The 23,554-nt window shown below is 39.9% G+C and overlaps 1 protein-coding gene across 3 annotated transcripts in view; it reads left to right on the top strand.

The window, feature by feature from the left end:
- The window catches only part of nrip1b (nuclear receptor interacting protein 1b), a 100,070-nt gene that overhangs the window by 51,436 nt on the left and 25,080 nt on the right, over window positions 1–23,554 (top strand). For all 3 annotated transcript variants that reach the window (XM_041801140.1, XM_041801142.1, XM_041801143.1), the window contains one exon: window positions 16,155–16,256. The gene's annotated coding sequence lies outside the window, so the exon portion shown is untranslated. The remainder of the gene's footprint in view (window positions 1–16,154; window positions 16,257–23,554) is intronic.

Genomic DNA, 23,554 nt, shown 5'->3' with positions numbered 1-23,554 from the left:
CAGTAGCTTCATCTTGTCTGGTAGCCCTTCTCATAATACTAATACAGAGGATGAATAGTCCTATAGTTGTACTGTTGGCTGGTTTGCTTTGTCTGCTCTGAAAGGCCTCAGTTGCACAACAATGAAAACGCAAAACTTTTGTTGAAAACAGAACGAGTAAGAAGTCTCGTCTCTATGTAAACATGCAACATGCAGTTTTCTAAAAACGTGCATGCGCACTACTGTTGCAGTCAATTGCCATGCATGAGTAGGGTTTTCACACATGCCTGTGTGGCTGCTCCAAGGAAGGAAGTCAAACTAAGAGCGTGTTTTTAATGGTGGCAAATGCATATCGGCCTCAAACACCTCCTTCAGTAACCAAAAGGCCATCCTCACTCAGGCTTTGTCTGATACTTTCTACAATCTAAGGTTTGAACATCTGCCCTGATGTCAAATTTAAAGTTTCAATGTGATACTTGTAAACAAACAAACATTATGAATACTTGTTTCAACAAATCAGCGATAAAAATAAAAGTCTGAGGCATCCAATATTGGATCATGCATGCAGTGATAGCCCTGCACATGGTCTTAATTGTGCAATTACGTTTGTTTCTATTGACACATGTCGCTTTTAGCAAAGAAGTTTCCAAATATCTCAAGATCTTTTTAAAGCTTTGGTACTTTTTGGTACAATCAATCATAAAAGTGTTATTATAAAACATGTGGTATGAAAAGTGTTGAAAATTCATCACCCAGCAGGTCATAAATGCACTCTTGAAGCAGGCCCTTTAAACGGATGATTTTAAGTCATGCTGGAGAACAACAAATGAGCAAATAGTAGATTTGAGAACAGCTGGACTCCTTTTTAATGCTCCAACACGTCATCTATCAAGCCTGAAGTCACTGTTAATTCATCCCCTTCTCTATTATTGTAATTATGAGTAAATAGGCGCTGTTTGAGTGGCTGTCAGAGCAAGTTTTTGGCAGTACTTCTGAAAAGGGCCAGGGGGACAAGTTTACAAATGTCAACATTTTTCCAGGACCTCATTGGTGAAACGAGTAGAGAGGAAGGAATTTTGAATAGTTGTAGATATGCAGGTCCACTCATACTTTATATATAAAATGCATTTGCTTTATGCATTGAGAAAGTATGCATTACTGATGGTTGCTCATGATTCAGCAGCATGCAGGAATCCGTACATTTTCAACACTTCACTCCCTCACCTAAGTGTGAAAGCCAAATCGACATTTTTCTCTCACCTGGCCTCCTGCTCTCCCTCTCCCTCTTTCTCTTCTCTTTGTCTGCGACCTTTTCTGCCTCTTCACCTCTGCCAGGATGTCCGTACTAAGAATACCCAGCTAAGACGGGAGCAGGAGGTGTTTGCCTGCAGGATCTCTGCCAGAAAGCTGTGCCATAACTTTGCCTGTGAGGCTGACCCCATTAGACCTGCAATGAAGAACGGAAGCTTGTGTGTTCCTTTAGCATGTCATTGAGATGTTCAGGCTTCATCAGTGATGGTTTGTTTTTGTTCTGGCATCATCACTGAATATCCTGCAGGTTTACTGAGTACATAGATGATAATGTGGAGCTGTTAGAGTATCCATGAGCTGAGTTGTTGTCCATCTTTTGTTTACATTGCAGTCGTGTGTCCATCGGTCAATCAGGTATCGGCTTGCAGTGCCTCTTACATCGAGAACAATGTCTACAACAGGATACAGCGCTTCAGATCAGAGGTGCATTTAAGGCGTGGAGTTGTTCACCCTTTATACCCCGAGGAGCAGAGTTCAAGTCCTTGTATTTGGCAGCATCCTGTACGCTGTAGTGATTCATCAATAAGGGAAACGTTGAATCACTACTAGCTCCAGTTCACATGCTTTGCTTTGTAGCAGATTTCTAACCTCAGAGAGAAAAGGAAGTGAAGAGGAGATTCCCTAATTTTTTGTTTTTTGCCGCTGAAATGTCTTTTAACTGTTCATTATTGCCCTAGTTCTGCTAGAGAAAGGCCTTCTCATGATTTTATACACCATAGGATGAGTTTAGAGAGAAGAACAAGGTGAAAGCAATTTGCAGAAAAGATAAGGTTTTGTTATTGGGAACAGAACTAATCACCCTTCTATCATCTGAATTTCCTCATAGATGTAAAAGTACAAGCAGACGTTGTTCGAGTCCACAAAGTCAGTCAGGCCGCTAATGGAGCCGCTTCAAGGCGATGCATCAATATGACATCACAGATTACAATCTGTGGACTTTGGGAGCACTTTAGGTACTTTCAGAGCTGGAAGAGCAGAGCCAGAACTGGCCGACGAAACACTGAGTCATTATAATAACAATCAGAGAGATGGGTGGAGCCGCTCAGAGATATGGCCCAACAGAAATCACTCCAGTATTCTCACAGGAACCCGCAGTCTTGCGTGGGATCTGATGGGGGTTTTACAGTGACCCAAATGAACTTTATTCTACCTCTCATCTCGTGCAGTCATAGTGTGACTTTTCCTGTCACTGCATGCCAAAGAGGAGGGAAAGGATTGCATGCGGAAGTTTTGTTTGTTTCCTTTTTTAAGATGTTTTTTGGGCTCTTATGCCTTTATTAGATGGGACAGCATGAGTGAGTCAGGAGAGGAGGAGAGTGGAGGATGACATGCACCAAACAGCATCAGGTCCTGGAGTTAAGCCTGTGAAGTCTGGAAAACTGCTGTAGTCCCCAAAACTGACCTAAACCTGTGCCCTGGTACTTTAGGCTGTTTTTAGACACATTTAGTTGCAGAAGACATGATAATAACACACAGCTAATGCTGAAATTCTCCTCATCATGTTACAGTGAGAAATAGCAACATGTTTTTTGTAGTTGGAGAGTATTTGAGCGGAAGAGTCAAGTTACAGTAAAGAAATGTTGAGATGGAAATAATGAGTTTGCTTACTAGGAAATAATTAAGCGACTTCTGTCATCCACAAAAAACAAGTGATTTGCTTTACTAACAGTAGGAGTTGGAACAGTTACATTACATTAGGTAATATGACTTTAAAATAACTCCAGAAATCCTGATGATTTGACTTTGTTGGAGTTTGAACAATTCTAATATGCTTCTTAACACATGGAGAGTAAATATGTTCTTCGGCAATTAAACACAATTTATAATGGCATTTAGTTAACTAGTCTCACATTCAGGAAACTCAGAAAAAAAGTTTAAATCTAGCCCAGTTACTTAATATAATTGCATCAACATAAAAAACAACATGAAGTTTGTTTGCAGAATGTGTTAACAGCCTTCAGCCCTATTTGCAGGCCAGTATCCATTGTTATATAGAATTGTGCTGAATGTTTTCCCTTAATGCTTTGGTTGTATCTTAGTCTAACCTGGCACAGCCTACAAACAACTTTCTCCTCTTTTTCTAGATCAAGCGTTCCCAAAATTTTCAGTCCGTGACCCCCAAAATTACAGTGTCAGAGACTGGTGACCCACAACACCCCTGAAGATGGTTGAAGTGTATAAAGATGCATAAAGCATCATGTACAAATTTACATTCTGGGGTTTATTTGTACACGATGCTAACTTTCTCAGATGTCACCTAATTACTTTATTTTTATTATAAATTGATGTCATTTATAACATTTTTACAATACAGGATAAAATATATTACTTTAAATAACTTTTAAAAGCATAATTAGACTAAATCTCAATATGGTGTGCTCCAATTTTCAAATTGCTGAAGTTGCAATATTTCTTTACCCTAAAATTTTAGTCAAAATATAAGTTTAAAACTTTCTTTAGAGTAGAGATATTATTTATTATATGTAATGAAATCATCCAGGTGCCATTTTTTTAGCATAGTATTCAAAAAAGTCCTACTTTCTTAATTTTGTACGTTTTTCTTATTAAATATGAGTATAAAAAAAAGAGTGACAGTCATCACAATTAGATATTTTTATCAAAATTGTCCAGCCTTTGTTTAGTTTAACATTGTGTTTATAATACAGTGATTTTTTGCTTATGTTTGCTGGAAAATAAATACAATGAGGAACTTCAGAAATAATCAAATATCAAATTGCAATCGCAATTTTGGGGGAAGAAATCACAATCGTTCAGTCCTAGTCCTGATTCCCACTGTTCTAGATGGAAATGGTGCTGGACTGTTCTGTTCTATGAGACGCTATCAGTGCTATCAGTTCATCTCTGTTTACTTTAGGATTAAAAGCATTATGGTAGCACGGCAGTAGCTATGAAATAAAGTGACAATGGTGACTAGTAGTGGCATCTCTGTCACTGTTTAGACAGAGAATTTTACTGTGTTTTTGGGGGCTAGAGCTTAAAAAAAATATCAATTCGTTTAACTCTTCTTGTGTCGACTACAGCGGTATCCGACTCTCGCTGCCACAGCATTCCTGGTGGAGTAGGCACCTCTGCAAAACAGCATCAGTGTGATTCCTCTTCAAAGCTGCTTTAGCTTCTATTTTACCTTCAATCTGCATAAGGATTTCCTTCATTGTGCAGCTCTTTTTGACGTTATCTTAGCACTTTGTCAGAGTTGCTGCTTTCTTGAATTTTGTCCTGAGATTCCCAGTTACATGGGAGGTGGACTTCTTCTGGCTGTGTTTCGTTAGTTCTCAGGCTTTTAAAAAAATCTTAACTTTTACTTGTATTTTTTTAATTGCACATATTTGTAGATTATTTTAAGCATGTTTTCATTTTTAAAAACAACATTTATGGCTTCTTGCAGGACATCTGGGGGCTCAGCAGCCCATTTAGCAAAGCACTGCTTTAGATTTTCTATTTTTTCTGACCTCTATATTGATCAAAATCATCAGTATTGTTTTGGCTGAAATGGTACCTCCCTATGTCTTTTATATTAGTCATTTGTTTTGTTGCCCAGCCCAGTCCCGGTCTAATGCTGCAACTAGACTCCCCACACCCACACCTCAGATCTGTATTTCACTAGACACATGTTGAAAATCAAAACAAGACATTGTGGTTAAACAACAGTTAAGACTCTAATTTGAAGGGATTTACCTAATAACAACAGCTAGCTTAGCCTCAGTGACACAGCAAATCTGAAGTCCCCCGGTTAGCTTAGCGGTTCACACACCTTAAGACTCAGAGCAAGACTAGATTATTCCAAGCCAGCCCAAACATAACACAGGATAGTAATGAGAAATCAGAGGAATTACTGGCATTCCTCCACCCCTCCTCCTAGCATACTCTGCAGAGACTAAAATAGATATTTACCCCCATGTTACTCTGAGGAAGAGAGCAAACAAGCAGAAAAATGTCAAAGGGATTACTAACTGTACTGTAATTACTGAATCTCTAATTGTATTCCCTGAACTTGTGGCTGAAAGAAGTCATCAAATTAAGGTAGCATTTTGCATGCTTTACTGCCCATCTCAGCTAATAAACAGTAAATTGTTTCACACTTAGCCGCAGCATACAGATAGGAAACGAGCGTTGCTACCTTGGAAAAAGTCACTTCCACTGATGAATAATAAATTGACATTCAAATTGCAGCAGAGAAAGTCCTTTCTGTGGAGGCTTGCTCTGGGGATTTCACTGTTTATCCCCTTTGCATGCTCCAACTGTATTAATGTAACAGGTCATTTCCCCCGCCTGCATCGTCCTCCATTACAGTTTATAAGTGTGAGCATGATGACAGACGAGCAGGGACGGCCGGCTTACTCAGGACACCTGTAGCCCAGCTAAAACCTTTCCCCTGAGGAACATATGTATCCTGCCGCTATGACATGTCGCCTAAGTCTCTATGAACCGTACTTTCTACTCAGACAGGATTTACCGGATAAGTGTCCCTCGCACTTGTGACGCAATCCGTTTGAACCCTAACCACTCAAAGCTGGATTTGAAGCTCCAGTGAACCCTGGTGAACTCTGACACCTAAAGTGGAGCGCAGGAAGAAAACATGGTAGAAACAGTTTCCTCCCCCGAGGGCGTTCGATCCCACCTGTTCATCACCCAGCTGGCAAAGTACCACTTTTACTCCTTCTTTTGATTAAACGAAAAAGCATTTAGACTAAACAATCAATAGGTACAGGCTTGAGTCCTGAATGGCTGGGGCATAAATCTTCCCGGTGCCTGGCGTGGAGTCGTCTCTGTATCATTTTTGCTGATTAGTTTTCCCATTACTCAAAACAGATGTGTTGGCTGGTGATGAATGATCCAATTATGGGATATTTGTCACCCATTTGATATCTGCTGCTAGTCTGGGACTGTAAAGTATTTCTCTATGTTGCTTCCACTCCAGTCCACAGTCCACTTTGGCTGAAGTGACCCGTCCTTTAGATCCTTTTTACTGGCCAAGTGGCCATTAGACAGAGCTGCCCTGTGGTGTTTTTCTGGCCTCATATACACGGAAACATTTCTCCCTGATCATCTCATCAATCTTATGATTATAGATGAGAGAGCTGCTTCACAGGATAGTCAAGTTTTATTTTTTAAATGAGAGTAGTTGCCCTGGAATTACATTTTCAAAGCCACCTGATAAAGTGGAAAGGCTAAAATAAATCAAAGTTAAGTCTTGTTAAGTATCCACAAAAATCAAATGATGCCAAACCAGCCAATTTTCTGTTTGGGCCATTCATTTAAAACTACAGAGGAGTGGTTAAGTACATTTTGATGGACGTTTGTCTGGCTTCAATCAGTCTTAAAATTATTGATTTGGGTTGCTTAATTCAAAGGAGAGAGCAGTATTCCCATCTTAAAATTATTAACTGTAGTTGAGTCCCATTTCAAGAGCTGCATCCTTTGGAGGGCTCATGTCAAAGCAGTGCTTCAAATAGATTTCTTCTTTGAATATCCTCTCCTGGAATGAAAAAATCTATTCATGCATTGTCCAAGGCCTGATCCAGTATATTCTGTTTGGCTGCAACTTTGAAAAGTTTTTTTTAAATCTCAGTTGTACTTCTGAGTTAAATAAAGGTAAATAACAAAACATAAATATCCGACGATTCATTGTGCACCAATTCAGTCAAGCTAACAGACTCAACTTGTCAAAAGGTAACCTTTAAATCTAAAACCACAACCTCAGGTGTCGAAAAGACTGAAGCCATCGCTGAAGTGCAGACACCTGAAGTTCCTTGAGTGTCCTCTGGGTGCTTTAGAAGCACTAGACGTCACATAGACACCCATTCAAAAATGTTTTTTTTCCTGCGAGAATAAATATGTTTACAGCCAGGTTTGTCTCAATATTTCATGTTTTTGTGGGAGTGGGAGTTATTTCTCATCCATTTGGTTATGACCGATAGGAGTTATTCAATTTCAGGGGCAAAGCTGATGTGACTTACAGGTCGACTCTTGTCTCTTATGCTCTATTTGTTCTTGAAATTAAGAATTTTAGCTATCTAGCTAAACTTGCATTAAAGTTGCAGTTAACCAACTAGTCTAGAGAGGAGAAACTGCCCAAAAAATAGTCTGATGTGAGACTGGTGTGCAGAGTAGAGTGTGGCTAGAGTTAGCAGCTAGCTCTGCCAACCTAATTTCCTCTTTGCAGAGTTATCATGCTCACTGTGGTTACGTATCATCTCAGCTGTGTGTTTATATGCTACTTTAACTCTCGACAGCCTACTTTGTTTCCATGTTCTAGCTCAAGACACTTCTATACCTTGCTGATCCTACAAGATGGTAACGGCTAACTCCTCACGTGAACGTCATGTAGAAAGCTAGTGGGAAGTTCTGGCAGGAAGGTAGCAACCATGAACTGAAGCTGCTGCCACTACATGTGGCAAGGAGGCTTTGTTATTTGTAGTCTTGAAAGAATTTGCACAGGATTTCAGACATTAAATTGGCAGAAAATAAGTTTAACCACTCGTAAATGTTGCTGCAGCTAATTTGAGATTGAAATTTAACAGTTTAGCTTGATAACTGTTGCATCTCTAATTTGACGACTACTTTCAGATGCACACCAGCCGCCATCAGTAGTCAGTATTACATTACAGCCATTGATTGGTAAAGTTAATGTAAAAATAATATTTTTTCCATTTAAACTCTGTCGTGTAAATCTTTGATATTTTTATTGAATTGTCGTCTGGTTGAATATGAGATAATTGCTGTTCATCCCTGTTACATTTATGTAAATAACAGCCTAATTGAAGAGTAGCAGAGCTTTTGTGTCTTTGTGCTCCCAGTGGCTTTAAAGCCTCTGTCCTGAAAAGTCTGCACACCCCGCTGACATGCCGCAGATAGTAGTCATACATGTCTAAACTGTAGTTGACCCCCGCAATTGCTCTGCACACACACCAAAACAATACACCAACACTCACAGCTGAAAGGATTCATGTAGACCCCCCCACACCCCCTCTGTCTGTGGACAGTAGGCTGATTCTGCAGCCTCCCTCCCTCCCTTCCCCTCTCTCTCTCCTGCTCTGCTGTGCTGAGCTGAGTGTGTGCGTGTGTGACAGCTGCCTAATTGGGCATTCTCCCCTCGTCGGAGCGCCTGCCTCTCCTCTCTCTCCTCTCTCTCCTCCAGCCCGGGCCGGGGCTGCTGACGAATGGCAGCGGATTACAGATGAGGACACGGTGACCCGCCTGACCTTGCTGCACAGCCGCGGGGGAGGCAGAGGGGAGGGGGGGAGACAACAGAGCGCTAGGGGTGGGGCAGACAGGGTGCTAGGACTGCAGAGGGGTGGAGCGGGCGTAGGTGGAGGAGGGCTGGAGGTGGGGGGGGGGGGGGTGCCGCGCGGCGTCAGGTCAGCGGAGGATGAGGTCGAACGAAGGTGGGCGAGATATTAGGATGGGGGGGTTGCCAGGTGGTCAGGCGGGTGTGCGGGCAGGCGGGTGGACAGGCGAATGACAGGAGTGTCACATGACAGCACCCCCCCTCCCTTCTCCACCCGTGTCAGTATGTCAAGGGCATGAGCCCCCGCTGGCAACCGCCACTGCGGCATTTTCCCCCTACTATTATTTATATATTTATCTCCTCTCCTCCCCTCCTCTAGCTCTTCTTCTCTTCCTTTTTTTTTGAACTTTTTATGTGTTTTTATGTGTCCGTCAGACAAGCAGCTCCTATATGACTGCTGGCGTGCCTCCACACACCCCCGGGCCCCCGTGATGTGGTCGGTCAAAAGGAGGCGGTGGATCCTTGAGCGTGGTGAATTTTAATTTCTGTGCGCACTGTAGATATTTCCATGCCCCCGCCTCCCCCAAACCCCCCTCCCACCTTCCTGCTGCGCGTGTGAGACTGCCAAGGTGAGGTTGTGTCCTCTTGTTAAGAGCGATTAATGGCACTCGTTATGTACATAATGAAATATCCCTGCTGATGCATAGGGTGGCGTTGTCTCTCTCTCTCCCTCTGTCACACTCACATTGCCTGTGTACTGTATGTGTGTAACATCCAGGACGCTTTGTTACAGCCCCCAGGCAACTCTGGTATGTGTTTGATATGGTGTAGAGACCCCCCCCTCCTGTGTAAGCCATCTCTCCAAATGAAAAACGAACGGGAATTAAGGCCCTGTCAATTCACTGGCGAGTTTGTTCCTCTTTCTTCACTTCAGGCGTGCACAACGCTGCGACTCTCTGCATGACATGTGCTCTGAAGATAGTGGTGGGTGGGTCACCACCATGTAAATCTGGATCTAGTCTGCCTCTATGAGTGCGTTTACATGCACATGCAAGCCAAGCTTCGGTTAAAGTTCCATGAGAAGAGTTAACTGGACTGCTGTCTATTTCCAAGTGTTGGGGAGCATCCGTTTTTGCCCAAAGTATGTCCAACTCTGCTATGAAGCTACTTCCTGTTGGACTAAGTATGCAAGCAACAAATTAGTTACATGACCAATCTCGTAAATTGTTGCATGCTATTTCTTTCAGTTTTGCTGATATATGACAGCAGATGTCAACAAGATCTCTGCTTTGCTTGGCATTTATGCTGCTTAACTTCCAGGTCAAACTCAGGCATGGAAACTCTGCAGCATGTGCAAAACGCTTAGTCCAGTTTTGGTCCAACTGGGGTAACAAAATCCATCAGCAACCATGTGCCAGTAGCCATGCAAAGCCAATGGATCAGCCAAATTCTAGGGATGCCTGATCTCTGATATCCAATATGCCGACCTTTAGAACATGTTTTAGATTTAAGGAATGAGGATGAACAAAGACAAATACCTCAGCCCCGTTGGTTCCACCTAAAACTCCTCTCACTTATTCATACTCGCAGTCGATATTGATAGCAGTTATAGGCTGATATGGATGAAAAGTCTTTTACAGTGGTTCTCAAATGCCGTGGTGAGACACTCAGATCTACCTACGGCAAGTCTAGGTTTGCCATGGAAATTTGTACATCCATACATTATAGTTCAGCAATTAAAGATACTATGGCAAGTGTTTAAGAGGCTGTTTTGATGTGCTTTGAGATTTTGTCTCAATCCTTGTGCAATGGGCTAAAAAGTTTGAAAACCACTCATATATTGTAAATATAAGCAGAATTTGTCATATCTGTCCATACCAAAAATTACCAACAACATGCCGCTAATATCCTGCACCCTTAAACAGCTCTGTGCATTTTACAATACATGTTAAGAGCAGTTTTGTTTATGTCCAGTTGCAGATGACAACACATCTACTGCTATGCTCAGCACCTAGCTGCTTGACTTTTGTGTCAAATCAAGGCATAAAGACTGGAGCATGTGCAGAATGCTACATCCACTTTGGGCCCAACTGCTGCAAGAATATCAGTCTGCAACTGCATTATCAAGATGTATTAGTGACCTGCAAAGCCAATGGCCAGATTCCATCTTGCAAACCTTTGCAATGATAGGTTCGTTCCTGTTTAGAGAATAACCAGACCTATCTAGGCATGAGTGAAATCAACACATCCGATACCCACCGGACCAAAGGCAAGAAAAACGATATGGAATTTGTGTGATACGTGTTCATTTACACCGGTTTCCTTTTCTTATCCCATGTTCAACTAGCATCTTATAGATAAGATATTTCAGTTAATTACTGTTATTCTCCCACTGACTTTGAGCACATTTTTTTCTCTCAATTTCATAGTTTTTTATTATATAAGGATTGATTTGGGCACCATTAAGGCTTGCCGCAGGATAAAAAGTGTTGATTTAGCATCCATATCAGGAAACAACCCAAATAATACCCAACCCTAGATCTATCTGCAATATTTCTGTAAAAAAAGCAGCAGCTACTGGTTTTACTGTATAGTAAAAACACCACTGGAGGAGCAGTTTTTGTTCACAAGTCCAGTTCAAAGTAACTAGTAAGCCATGGAGATAGAGTTGAGCAGTACATCTCTACTCAACTTGTATATGTCCAATGGTGCCACAACATGGCAATGCCACCTCTGTTACTGTTTTGATTAAAAGCCCCCTGGCAGTAGAATATATGTGCATTTAAAAGAGGTTGAAGTTTTTCAAACATTAAGGAGGGGGGTAGTATAAACATGCAAAGCCAGTGGATTGGCCAGAAAATGGCTGGATAAGTTAGCACCATTTGAGTAGAACAAGGTGGAAGCTACTTGTGTTGTTTAGATGTAACTAACCCTAACCCAGTCAGTGAATAGATTAGCATGGTTGCAGTTTTAGTGGTAGCTGGACAGCATGTCTTTGTTAAAAGACAGGAAGAATGCAATGAAAGTTTTTCTTGGTGCAAAAGGTTTTTTTTACTCTTCTCCCAACTATCTTTGACTAAAACTTAATGTACCTACTGGCTCCACTGACGGTGCACAATGATAACGGTTTAAAGTCAGATTAGCATTATGTAGTTCACTTCTATGCAGCAGTGCACACCTGCTATCTCATGTTTTGTTGCTCTGGTTGCCCAATCATGAAAGAACATTCATCCAGAATGGTTCTCCCCTTCCCAAACACCATTTATGGGGTGTTGTCATAATGGATGTTGAATAAATCCCATGCCAGTGAAAGTTGTAACAGTCTATCTCAGTGATGCATGGCTCCCGAGCCTCACATGGCTCTTTCGTAGTGATTTTTAGCTCCTTTATGTCTTAATTTGAATTATGATTCCCCAAAAACCTTAAAAAGGGCAAATTTGACCTCAGAAGTTGCCAATTGAAAGTCACATTGATCAGTTTGTTTCCCACACTTTAACAGTTAGCTTTGATTGTCAACCTTTATTTTTTTGTCTTGCCCATATTTTTTGCCCCTTTTTTTGCATTTTTTTTGCCACTTTTTAGCCTGCTTTTTGCAAATCTTTGTCATTTTTGCCACTTTTCAACCATTTAAGTTGCCTTTTGACATTAAATGCCACTTGTTTCCCATTTTTGCTGCTTTTTGCCCATTTTAGTCACTTTTCACTATTTTTTTGCTACATTTTTGCTGCTTTTCGACCATTTTTGCCACCTGTAACTCATTTTTATTCACTTCCATGTTTTTTCTCGTTTTTGTCATTTTATGCCTATTTTGCCCCCTTTTCCCCTGATTTTTGGCCATTTTGCCACCTTTAACTTATTTTTCTTGCCACTTAAACCCTTTTTATGCCACCCTTTATCATTTAGATTGTGGCTCTTGCAAAGGCATTTTTCAACAATTTAGCTCTTTAGTTGAGCAGGGTTGAGTAACACCGGTCTATCTGGTGTGTCAGGTCAGCATGGGAGTCCAGCTTCAAGAAATTCAATTTAATGTGGTTTCAGTGGTACTAACAAGTTTACAAGCATTTTAAAAAGCCAGTCTAAGGAGTGAAGGTTGAGTTTATTTGGTGGTGCAGGCGGCTTTTTATAGAGGCACCATCCTTGATGCACTGGTCGCAGGATCCGTTCCCTGGCCCTGGCTCTGATTAGTGCATGTCTACGCCATATTTCCTGTCACTTTTCAGCTGTCCTAGCAAAATAAAGGAAAAATGCCCCAAAATACCCTTTATTAATTTAGATAACTTTTCCTTGCATGTAAACGCACTGACTGATATCACTGGTGTACTTTTGGTGTGCAACATGGAGACGCTTTGTTACAGCCTCCAGGCAGCTCTGGTACGTGTTTGATACGGTGCAGAGACCCCCAAACGAGAATTAAGGCCCTGTCAATTCACCGTTGAGTTTGTTCCTCTTTTTTTTCTCTCTAGATGTGCACAACGCCGCGGCTCCCTGCGTGACATGTGTTCTGAGAGATAGAGATGGGTGGCTCACCACCGAGTCTCGTTTTGACTGGCGGAGTAAATTTAGATCTAATCTCCTTCTGTGTGCTCTTTTATAGCCGGAGAATGTTCACCTAACATCAGCTTTTAAGTTGACCTTGTTGTGCTGTTTGCTCGTCTGTGTGAGTACGTGTGCGTTTCTAGGACGAGACGCTGCTGGCTTCCCTATAGGTTTATTTTGACCTCGTATGTGTGTGAGCGCTAACACCATTCAGTGCCTGAGTCAAGCTGTGCAAGCTCTTTTAATCCCACGCCCCGGTGCACGTAGGCTTGATTAGTGGCAGCAGTTATCTGTGCAGAAGACAGCCCGCCCTCCTTTAGCATTTGGTCAGGTCTGGGGCACTGGGGGGGCGGGAGGTGGGGGGGTGTCAAGTCATGAGAAAGGTGAACGAGGAAGGAGAAAGGCAGAGGGGGCGGTGGAGGAGGCAGGATGGAGAGAAGGAGGAGAGGAGGGGAGGGCTGAAGCCTGATTAGTATTCTAAAGGAGCGCTCCTGCCAGTAGAGCAAATTGATTACTGCACTTTACCTGTATCAGCCTCCACAGCTAAGGATGACAAGGTACGGGAGCATGATGTGTGTCTGCGCTCCCCTCCCATATACGGCACAATACCTGTGTTAGCATTTGGCTCAGGCTGGGGTTTTTTCCTGAACTTTTTGACTACATTTACCTTTGAATAGTTTTCTCCGTCCTCTTGATCTCCTTCATTACAGAGAAATAATAGACCGGCTGCAGTTGGGTGCTGGCCCTGTCTATCTCTTTCTGTCTGCTTTAATAGTCAATGGCAGACTAAAGGAAGACAGACTCATTTCCTGCAAGCCTTGGCCCTGTGCTTGTCTGCATCTTGGCTGACAGTCTGTTTGTCTTGGTTACAGTAAAGACAACCTTGATTCAAACAAGCCGTCTTCACCCTGCTGCATATTTCTAGAATATTTCTGGTAGGAGTGGGACCATGTGCCCCTGTCATGATAAGATTTTATCAGGATTGTTGGGTGCTGAGTCTATTCATATAGTTTCTCTAAAGTTAGCTGATTCTCTAAAGTACACGTTTTGGTAGTATATCAATTAAAGAAGGTTCCATAAATAAAAATGTCCATTAATTTTCTCCATGGCGTATTTGATTAGGAGCTATATTGTAAGAAATATCCAAGTTGGACTAATTGTTAGTTACCTAAGTGTGAAACGATGGTGTTAGGAAAAAGTTTGTATGAAGAAAAACAGAGTTTATTTGTGGTTTTTGCTAAAAATATTACAATACCGACAATCCTAGAGTGTCACAGCGTTATCTCTGATTGGCAGAGTATTTCTTTTGCCGCATCCACAAAGCATGAAGCAATATATCTTCAAAAGACCAGGCATGTACACATGAGGGCATTACATTTTGGCTGTCCTTAAACAGTGTAATAATTTCTGCTATTAGAATTTTATAAATAATTTTAGGTTTAAGAAATTGGCTTTGAATGTTGGGAGAATTTGTTATGAAATATTCAGAAATTTACCTGGAAATTTTAAGGAATTTGTTTGGATTTTGGGGGGATTTGCTTGGCATTTGCTTGAATTATTTTCATTTGAATAAATTGGAATTAAATTGGAATTTATTGCGTTTAAGCTTTTTGGAATTTCATGAGAATTGGGAAATTTGTTTGGTTGTCTGGGGGGATTTGCTTGGAAATTTTCAAATATTTTCATTGAAATTTGGGGGCGTAATTGACAGTTTTGGGTGAATTTTACTTTTGAAGTTTTTTTGACATTTTCTTGAGAATTTGGGAAATCTGATTTGTTGTTTTGGGGAATTTGTTTGGAAATTTTCAGGCATCTTCATGGAAATTTGAAATTAAGGAATTTGCATTATTTTTTTTTAATTTGATAAGAAATTTTAAGGAGAGGTTACATGGAGCTTTTGTAAGAAGTTTTTATTGGAATGTTTTTATGGACTACTTTAAAAGATGTTTAATAATTTTCACAGGAATTTTAGGTTGAAAATTTTGGAAATTTGTGTTGATTTTTTTTAAGGGAATATTTCCAAGAAATTCAGAACTTTTAGTGGAAATTTCTAAGTAAGAAGTGAAGTAGCTCCACCATCCCTGTCTCAGTGACTGACTCATTTCTTACTGACTGAAAAACCCCAACAACTGGCCGACACCAATGGAAACATCTACTCTAAAACTGATCCAGTGCTGTTATTTCTGTAGAAACAGGAACTTCGGGAGATTTGTGGACATCATTTTTGGTGAAGACTACTTCCTCTTTTATGACAAGACTGAGCTTTTAAACTTATCAGGTCCTGCTGAACCACAACAAGAGGGAGAAACTTAATATGCGTAAACAAAAACCATTTAAGCTGGTTTATATACACCATTATGTGAACGGGGTGGGGGGGTGGACAGTCTGGTAATTGTTTTGTGTTTGGGGTTTCATTTTAAATGTTTAGGACTCAAGACGGGTGAGTTTCACCTCAGTCAACTGACTATACCTGATAGTACTCTTGAATATTTTGCCAATATTTAAGACTGATATATGGTGACAAAATGTATGCCAGTATACTGGCTGTAAATATTTGCTGTAATGTTCATATCTGCTGATAAGATATTTATCTTTTTTTCGATTGAACAGTCAGCTGGAGCATCCTGGTGATCTGCTCCCACATATTTGATTCCTCTCATCTCCCTATTTTCTGTTTTCTTGGTTACCTGTGTGACTAGTCCGCCCCATCTAGTGTATGATTTGCTGTCAGAGCATTCATATAAACACCTTGCTGAAGAGTCCAGAGATGTGTCAGTGTTAACGTCATAAGCAGCAGAATAAATACTAAACAAACTCCATGACCCCACACTCTACAGATATGCAATGAACAAACCACATTTACTAAACTGAGACAAATACTCAAAGTGTAACCTGACGATGTTAGGGCTTTGAAGAAATATGGAATGCGTCATCGCCTTCACCTGCCCAGCTCACGCCTGCTGCCGTTTCATTAGTTTGATCTCCAATTATCAATAAAGGAAAAATGTCTTTTTGAAATTAACTTCTAAAATGTTGTAATACTTTGGTGAATTGATGTTTTTGTTTCTCTTAATTTCAGGCAGACTCCTGAACTCTTCCTGTGCCTTCAAATGGGGTCGTGTTTATCATGTTGAGGAGAAGAGACCAGACCTACGCCATCCTCTGATGATATCCATGACATGTAAGTTGAATTTTTCTGATTGTTCAGTTTCACAGGCTGTGATTTATTTTATAATGCTTTCAGAAATGGCCTTTAACACCCGTTTATGGCCACCTTTTGGTCACCTTGGTCCCCTTGTTTTTCATCACACTGCAAATCTGGAGACTTAACCTATGGAACGGCTAGGGTTAGTGGGGAAGAGGTCTGGAGGAAAGGCATTACCTTAAAAGGACAAAACAGAAATGGTTATCGCTGTCCTGACAGTTAAAGTCAGTGTTGAGTGTAGTTTCGATGTATACCGCCTGGTCAAATCCTTTGAATTGTTTCTGAAGATGTCCTTTAGTGTTCACTCATCAACTCACCCCAACTTCATGCATGAAATTTACTAACAGGCCCAGAGTAAAGTAATGGGTGAATTTAGGAAAAAATAATGACATTTGTGAGAATTTTAGGAAGTTTTCTGAAGTGGCAAACATGGGACCAGGAAGTTTCTTGAAACTAGTAGTATTAATAAAAAGATGGCGCTTCTTGCTGAAGGGCACAAACAAAATCTACCAAAATATCCTCAAAGAAAGCAAAGCGACCTGCAAAATTTAAATACGTTCTGGCATCCAGCATTCCTGAGGAAGTCGACTCTGGCATTTTGCGTCCGAATTCCTGAAGAGGATGTGTGCTGCAGCATGTTTTAATCTACTTTTTAATAATATTAGTATCATTGAGACTTTTTAAATGTACTTATAAAGACAAGTGTCTAGGTTTCTCTGGTGATATTTTTCTGATTTCATGAGTTTCGTTCACTTAAACATCAAAAACAAACACTGCAAATGTGAGTTATGTTTTGCTGATGCTCACTCTACTCGCTTGCTCAGATAGTGATCACACCTGGGCTTCCAGGTGAAGACGATTAATTGTAATTAACCTCCACTGTGATGGAAAAGCAGCTGCAGTTTGAGTGATGGCAACCAGAACTGACAACCACCAGCGAGGGTGCAATACTCCGCTCCTCTGCCCTCTGATTCAGTGACTGAACTAAACACAGGCATGAAGACTAAAGAATATCTGTGTTTTACTGTGAAATTTAATTCAAAACCACTGATCATTTTAGCCTATCAGACAACTGCAAGAGGTGTTTTAGAAATACCTGATGTCCATGATGATAACATTTAGATTATTATTCGTCTGTGGCCTCGACTGAATCCTTATTTACAGACAGAATGACACCAGTAAGAGCTGATTAGCTTAAGTTTTATTTGGTCCACCTGTTTTAAAGGTTCAAATTTCAATAAAACCCTGAACCCTGATGGAAAAATCTGGGATATTTTACACTCATCAGTGTAGTGTGTGGCAGCAGTGATTCTGATTTTAAGCTGGTATGCAGAAAATCTTGTCTTTGTGGACTGTTACCAAGTCTGCAGCCCTTTGAACATTTTAAGTACTCAATAAGCTACAGATCTAACTTTTTTAAAGAATCTGTGTGATTTTCATCCATTGTTAACAAATACAAGCCAACACGGTGTCTGTTCAGCTGTCTTGCTCTGCTGATTGTGTTGAGAGTCTTGTAAACAAAGGAGTGAAAGCATGTTCTACAGAATGGCACCATGTCTAACTCCCTACGAGCATTGCTTTTTAAATAAGTCAAGATAGAATAGTTTTAAACTTTATTATCATTATTATTATTTTAGATAAAACAAAAACAATACCTGTTTTGATACCACAGGCTTTCACGAGTGCCAGCTGTTGGCCAAACAGCGGACCAGTCCTCTAATCACAGCTGGATACTTTTTCTTATTAGTGTCCTTCTATAGCTCATCTATAAATTTGTGAACCACTTTTCCAGTACATTTTGAAAGCACTTACCCTGACTAACATCATTAGATTCGTGTCTCTGTGGAAAGCCCTGGACAATCAGTTTTGGAAACTTTGTCTTTTTTAATTCAATTAAATCAGAAAATGCAGCAAAATGTCTAATGACTGTCCTCAGGGGGCCATATCTGCTCTGACATTGTCAAAATCGTACGTGCATATATTATTTTAAAATCTTGTTTCAAAACATAATGTCTGAAGGTGCATTAGGGTCACCTTAAAAGATATAAAACTAAAGAAGATGTGCTCAATTTTTAACAAAGGCAACATTTTTGAGATTGTATTTACAAACTCTGATTTTTTTTTTTTTTTTTTGGTTTGTTTAAAAAGTCATACATTTTGACATCATTAACTTAAAAAAAGTTCAACGTCATACATTTACAATATTGTACAGTCAAACATTTAAGAGGAGCCACACTGAAACAGCAGTTGGATAGCTTCAGTTCACAGAAATTTTCTGAGTCCAGAATTTAATGATAGTTTGATCATTCAAGGCTTAAATCAAAGTGTTTTCTTATTGATCAGTCCCAGTAAGAAGTATCATTTTAATAAGACTCTCAACTGTTTTTGTGCAATAAAAAGCTTAATTTGTTGATTTTCATCCACACAATGAGGGATTTTGGACTTTTTAATCTCAAAAACTCTCTGAATTGGCTCATGTCAATTGAAGACTTTCATAGTTAAAGAATTTCAAGTGGTTTTCTCATTAATTTATGACTTAAAACTTTAGAAGTTTTAGGGTTTTTTTTTTTTTCTAAAAAATGGATGAATGCTCTTGATTTTTGTTTTATTTTTCAGAGCGGCCTTACTACACTATCATAATTATTTATAGTTTAGATCTTTTGGCAAGGACCCATTAATTAAGACGGCTTTTTATGTCGAGTTTTTGTCAATGAAAACGATTAAAACTGATGGTAAATTTTTCTGAGAGGGTCCTGGGGGGCTTAGTTCTTCCTAGATATATGGCTAGGAGAGCCTCAGTATGAAAGTTTAGGAAACACTGGTCTAAATTGCTTAGAAATACTCTGTTTTCTGTACTTTTTCATACTGTCAGTTATTAAAATAGCTGAAATTGTTGCTTGGTGTCTTCAGTATTTGAATTATCTTAATCAAGAGGATTCTGTAACAGGTCTGTGTCCGATGGAATCTGTCTGATATAAAAACAGTCAAACTCAAGTTAATTTCAGTAGCAGGTGATCACAGTCAAAAACTGAGCTTTTGCAACAAAAACTCAGTACAATTACAGATGAATAATCACTCTGAAAGAAGGATTTTCATCTCATAGGTCAGGACCCAAAAATGGGTTGTTGGTTTGGTTAATGTGGGTTTCTGATATGGGCTTAAAAAAATGGGACAAAAATCCTAAGTTCATTTACATGCTTATTTATTTGATTTTCCCATGATAACAGTTACAGTTTGGTTGTTTTCCTGAGATCTGGACTTATTAACTTATTTTCTCGAGATCTCTGGAAAGCAATCACATTTTCCATGTTTTTACAGGAAATAGAGTAAATTTTAATGCATGCGTGCTCGTCTCCGTAGGCTTCTGTGTTGGTTTACCTTTAAACATGTTTGTTTTGTTTCTCTTTGCTCAGTCACGACTTTTGCTCGATCTAAGGTGGGTTGCAGTTTCTAAATTAAGGAGACAGTGATGGGTCCTGAGGCTAGGCCAGCTGAAAACTGATCCAAATCATGTTTAGACAAATGCACTGAGATAGCAGACTTTTATTGAAATCTTAGATTCAGAATTCCATTAGATTAATCATTTCTTTTATGAACAAATTTCTTTTAACGGCAGAAAAATGATGTGAACCATTAAAAGGATTAAAGGAGGTTTTAATCTACATATTTCTTGACTCTTTTTTTGTAAATCAACAAATCCCAACAAAGAGCAACTCACACAGAGCTTCACGTCTCTGTATTACAGCGCTGAAGTCAGCATGCTGTATTTAGAGAGTAGTCCAGACAATACAGACCAGTCTTTTTAGCTCTTAAGTCTGAGCGTTGAGGGGACGGCTTAAATATAAAGAGAGAGTGGAGCTCGACAAAGTATTCTTGGCCCTGGTGTCTATAAGATATGGATTTATCTCTGGCTTGATTAGAGATCATGGGGATTTTGACTCGCATCAATACAAGAGTTTCTGATGCAGAGCGAGTTTTTACAGCCAAACCTCCAGCTTTAATACATGCTGGAAAACTTTACCTTTCCCCAGTAAGCTTATTTACACATTCTCACATTTTTGGTACATATTTCTGGTCTAACTTAGAGCCACTTAAGCTTATTAGCAGTTCTTTAACCTGTTTAAAATCCCAATAAACTGAATATGTAAGTTATCAGAGGGTTTCAGAGAGAATAAAGTCCCCAAAGACCTCTTCAAATCAAGCTAGAAAGATTCTTGTCATGCTGGTTTTAAAGTGGATCAACCCTCTGGCAGTTACGTTCCTTCTGTGAGGTGTACCATTGAAAGACAGTGACGGGTTCATGCAAGGCTCAATCCTGACACAACCTTTGCTTCCTGCCCCTTAGCCCGACTACTGCAGGTTATACATTAACGTCTAGAAGTAGGGATGTCCTGGTTCTTATTGGTATGGAGGGATTGGGTGAAGTGCTAGTTGGCCCTTTGGATTGAGGCCCACTCCAACTGAGTGTTATAGGAAATCTCCCAGAATGCCTTGCGACTCATTGGCAAGATTTGAAAATTACAATCACAAACAATCTAATTTCATAATTATGGCTGAGATTACTCGAATTAGTCATGATTAACTAAGATCCACAATTAGTGCATTATTATTTTCTAATTGTAATTAATCACTTACTTTATTGCCTTGGTTTTCAACTGGTGGGTCAGGACCCAAAATAGGTCACAGAACCATTTCAGTGGGTTACAAATATATGGCAAAAACTCCACGACGTGCTTTTATTTTGAAGGCTTTAACTTCACCTCTTTGTTTGATCAGGTTTTGCTCTATCTTAAGTCAAAGCAGCCTGATTTTATTGTGAAAGATATTTAGTTATCATTCAAAAGTGTAAGAAATTTGGGTCATCAGGGAGGTAGATTCTAGTTTAGTTGTGAATCGCTGCTTTATTATCCCTTTTAGCCCGCTTTGGTGAATCTCTGCAGCTACAGCGCTGTAAAATAAGTCTTCTGCTCCTTAATGTCTTATTTTACTTTAAAAACCTCACAGACAGCTCTGTGAACAGGTCAGAAGACATCTGAACCTTGTGTTATCAAACATTTACCTTTTTACTGTTCCCTTGTTTCCTTTTAAATCCATAGCAAATTCCTTTTTTACGTTAAATGCATGTTATAATTTTTAATCTACCTATAGTTTAAGGCAGTTCTGTATCCAAACAGAAAGTCAAATACTCTTGGATTAGGACATCCAAAATGGCGAAAAAACAGTTCTGAATGCAAAAAAGCAAATATTTAAAAATCTGTTAATCACAAGTAAAAGCAGAAATATATAGATTAATTGTCATCGCAGCTGTTTACATAAATGCAGTCAATTACAATCAATGATGTATCAGGAGGTTGAAGGATTGTCCCATTTCATTGTCAGAGATTTCACCACTATTCCTGTAACTCTGTTAAAGGGGGAAGGGGGCACTAGAAGAGGGGTCGGGGTAAAAGTCAGCCCAGGAAGGCTTGTGCCTAGAGTTACATGGAATAGTCATCTATGCTTTACTGCTTCATGATGACTCTTGATTGAAGTCATCACATTATTAGACATTTACAACATGGACACCAGGAAGATGGCAGGAGAATCTGGTGTGTAGAAAATACTAGATTATATATCACACTAGCCTGTGTTTGTTTGCACTTGCTCCTAAAGAATGTTGTTAGCAGTGTATGTATTGTGATTTGCCAATATACTGTACAGAACTTTGCATAACTGAGGCTGAAGTAAGGCGTGGATGTGGTGAGTAAGCTGTCTGAGGGCACCATCCGGCAGGAAGGAGGACAGACACAACCCATTGTAATGCTCTGGATGTCCTTGCATATTACCAGGGGCATGGGAAGATGATCTGTTGAGAAAAAAACAAAGTCCACACCTTTGTGGCAGAGTAAAGGACAGGGGTTTTCAGACCCATGACCCCCAAATGAAGGCGCCAGAGACCGGGGACCCCTCTGTACCTGACAGTGGTTGAAGCATTGTTGAACAAAGCTATGCAAACTCAAGGATATCCATGTGCAGACCTACATTTTAGGGCATTTTTAAACATTACTGTGATGACAGAGGAATCAATCCTTTGTGCATTTTTGGATCTTTCAACAGAGATGCTGTTCTCTGTCTGTGCTTAATCAGCTGTTGATTAAAGTTATGAACATTAATGCACTCTAATAAGGGGGGAATTTTACCCACTGGCAGTTTAAGGTATGTAGATACGTTCTGGTGTTAAGGTCACAGTGACCTTTGACCTATGACTTCCAAAATGCATACACATTATCCTTGAGTAAAAGGGGGCATGTCTGCAAAGTTTTAGGAAAATCCCTTAAAGCATTTTTGAGATGTTTCATTCATGAGCAACAGATGAACTCGGGTGAGTGACCTTAATCTTTGACCGATGACCTCTTGAATGTGGTCGATCTTTGAGTCAGAGTGGATGTTTGTGCAAAGTTTTAAGAAATTTCTCAAAGCATTTGTTAAGATTTCACATCCATTAGAACAAACATAAGTTCTCCTTTCTGCTTTGTCTCGTGTGAAATCTTTCTGTTGTATGTATTTTAAATGTTGGGAAATGTAGTCGGAAGCAGCAGAGCTGACTCATTCCTTAATTGATAAGCAGCAAAATGTTCCAGAAAGAGTAGTGTCTCTTAAAAAACTTTACTGTGGATGTAAAGCTTTATGTTTCTGAGAAGCCCGAGCAGATGGAGATGTTTCCAGAGGCAGTTTGCAGTAAAAATAAAAGCTTCTTTTTCACAGGAAATACATCTGTCTTATGTTCACCTAATGCCTTAGTCATCCTTAGTGAAGCTTTTGTTCATGTTTTCACCTAAAAGCCACAGTCATACTTCCTTTTATGTCTAACATGGACCTTTCGTTTTCTGAGCCTGCACACTTTTTCAAACAAGTGTTTACCATCCTTTAATCTACCCTAACTTAATTCAGCCATATTTAACATTTAAAGCTGTCTATGAAATGATATTATAAGGAAAAATGTTCTTTAATTGGTGTTTTTGACCATGCAGCAGCAAACATCTCTGCCCTCAGGGCAGTGACAGAAATGATCACTATGATATTCCCCGTTGAGAATGACCGGGGTTACCCGAGCTTAATAATTGGTTAAAATGTGTTTTGCCCTAAAAGGAATCATATGAGGCTTGTAACATTAACTTCAGTCGCCAGGGCTGCATGTGTAAAGCTCAAACTTGGGTCCTCTCCAGGTCGTGTAACAGCAGGGTGCAGGGTGGTACAAGGTCCTCCGGGGTGACAGGGCGGCAGCCATATTGTTG

This window comes from Cheilinus undulatus, linkage group 12 (assembly GCF_018320785.1).
Source record: "Cheilinus undulatus linkage group 12, ASM1832078v1, whole genome shotgun sequence".
Classification (NCBI taxonomy): domain Eukaryota; kingdom Metazoa; phylum Chordata; class Actinopteri; order Labriformes; family Labridae; genus Cheilinus; species Cheilinus undulatus.
Note: the sequence above shows the minus strand (reverse complement) of the source record. Positions and strands in the feature narration are given on the sequence as shown.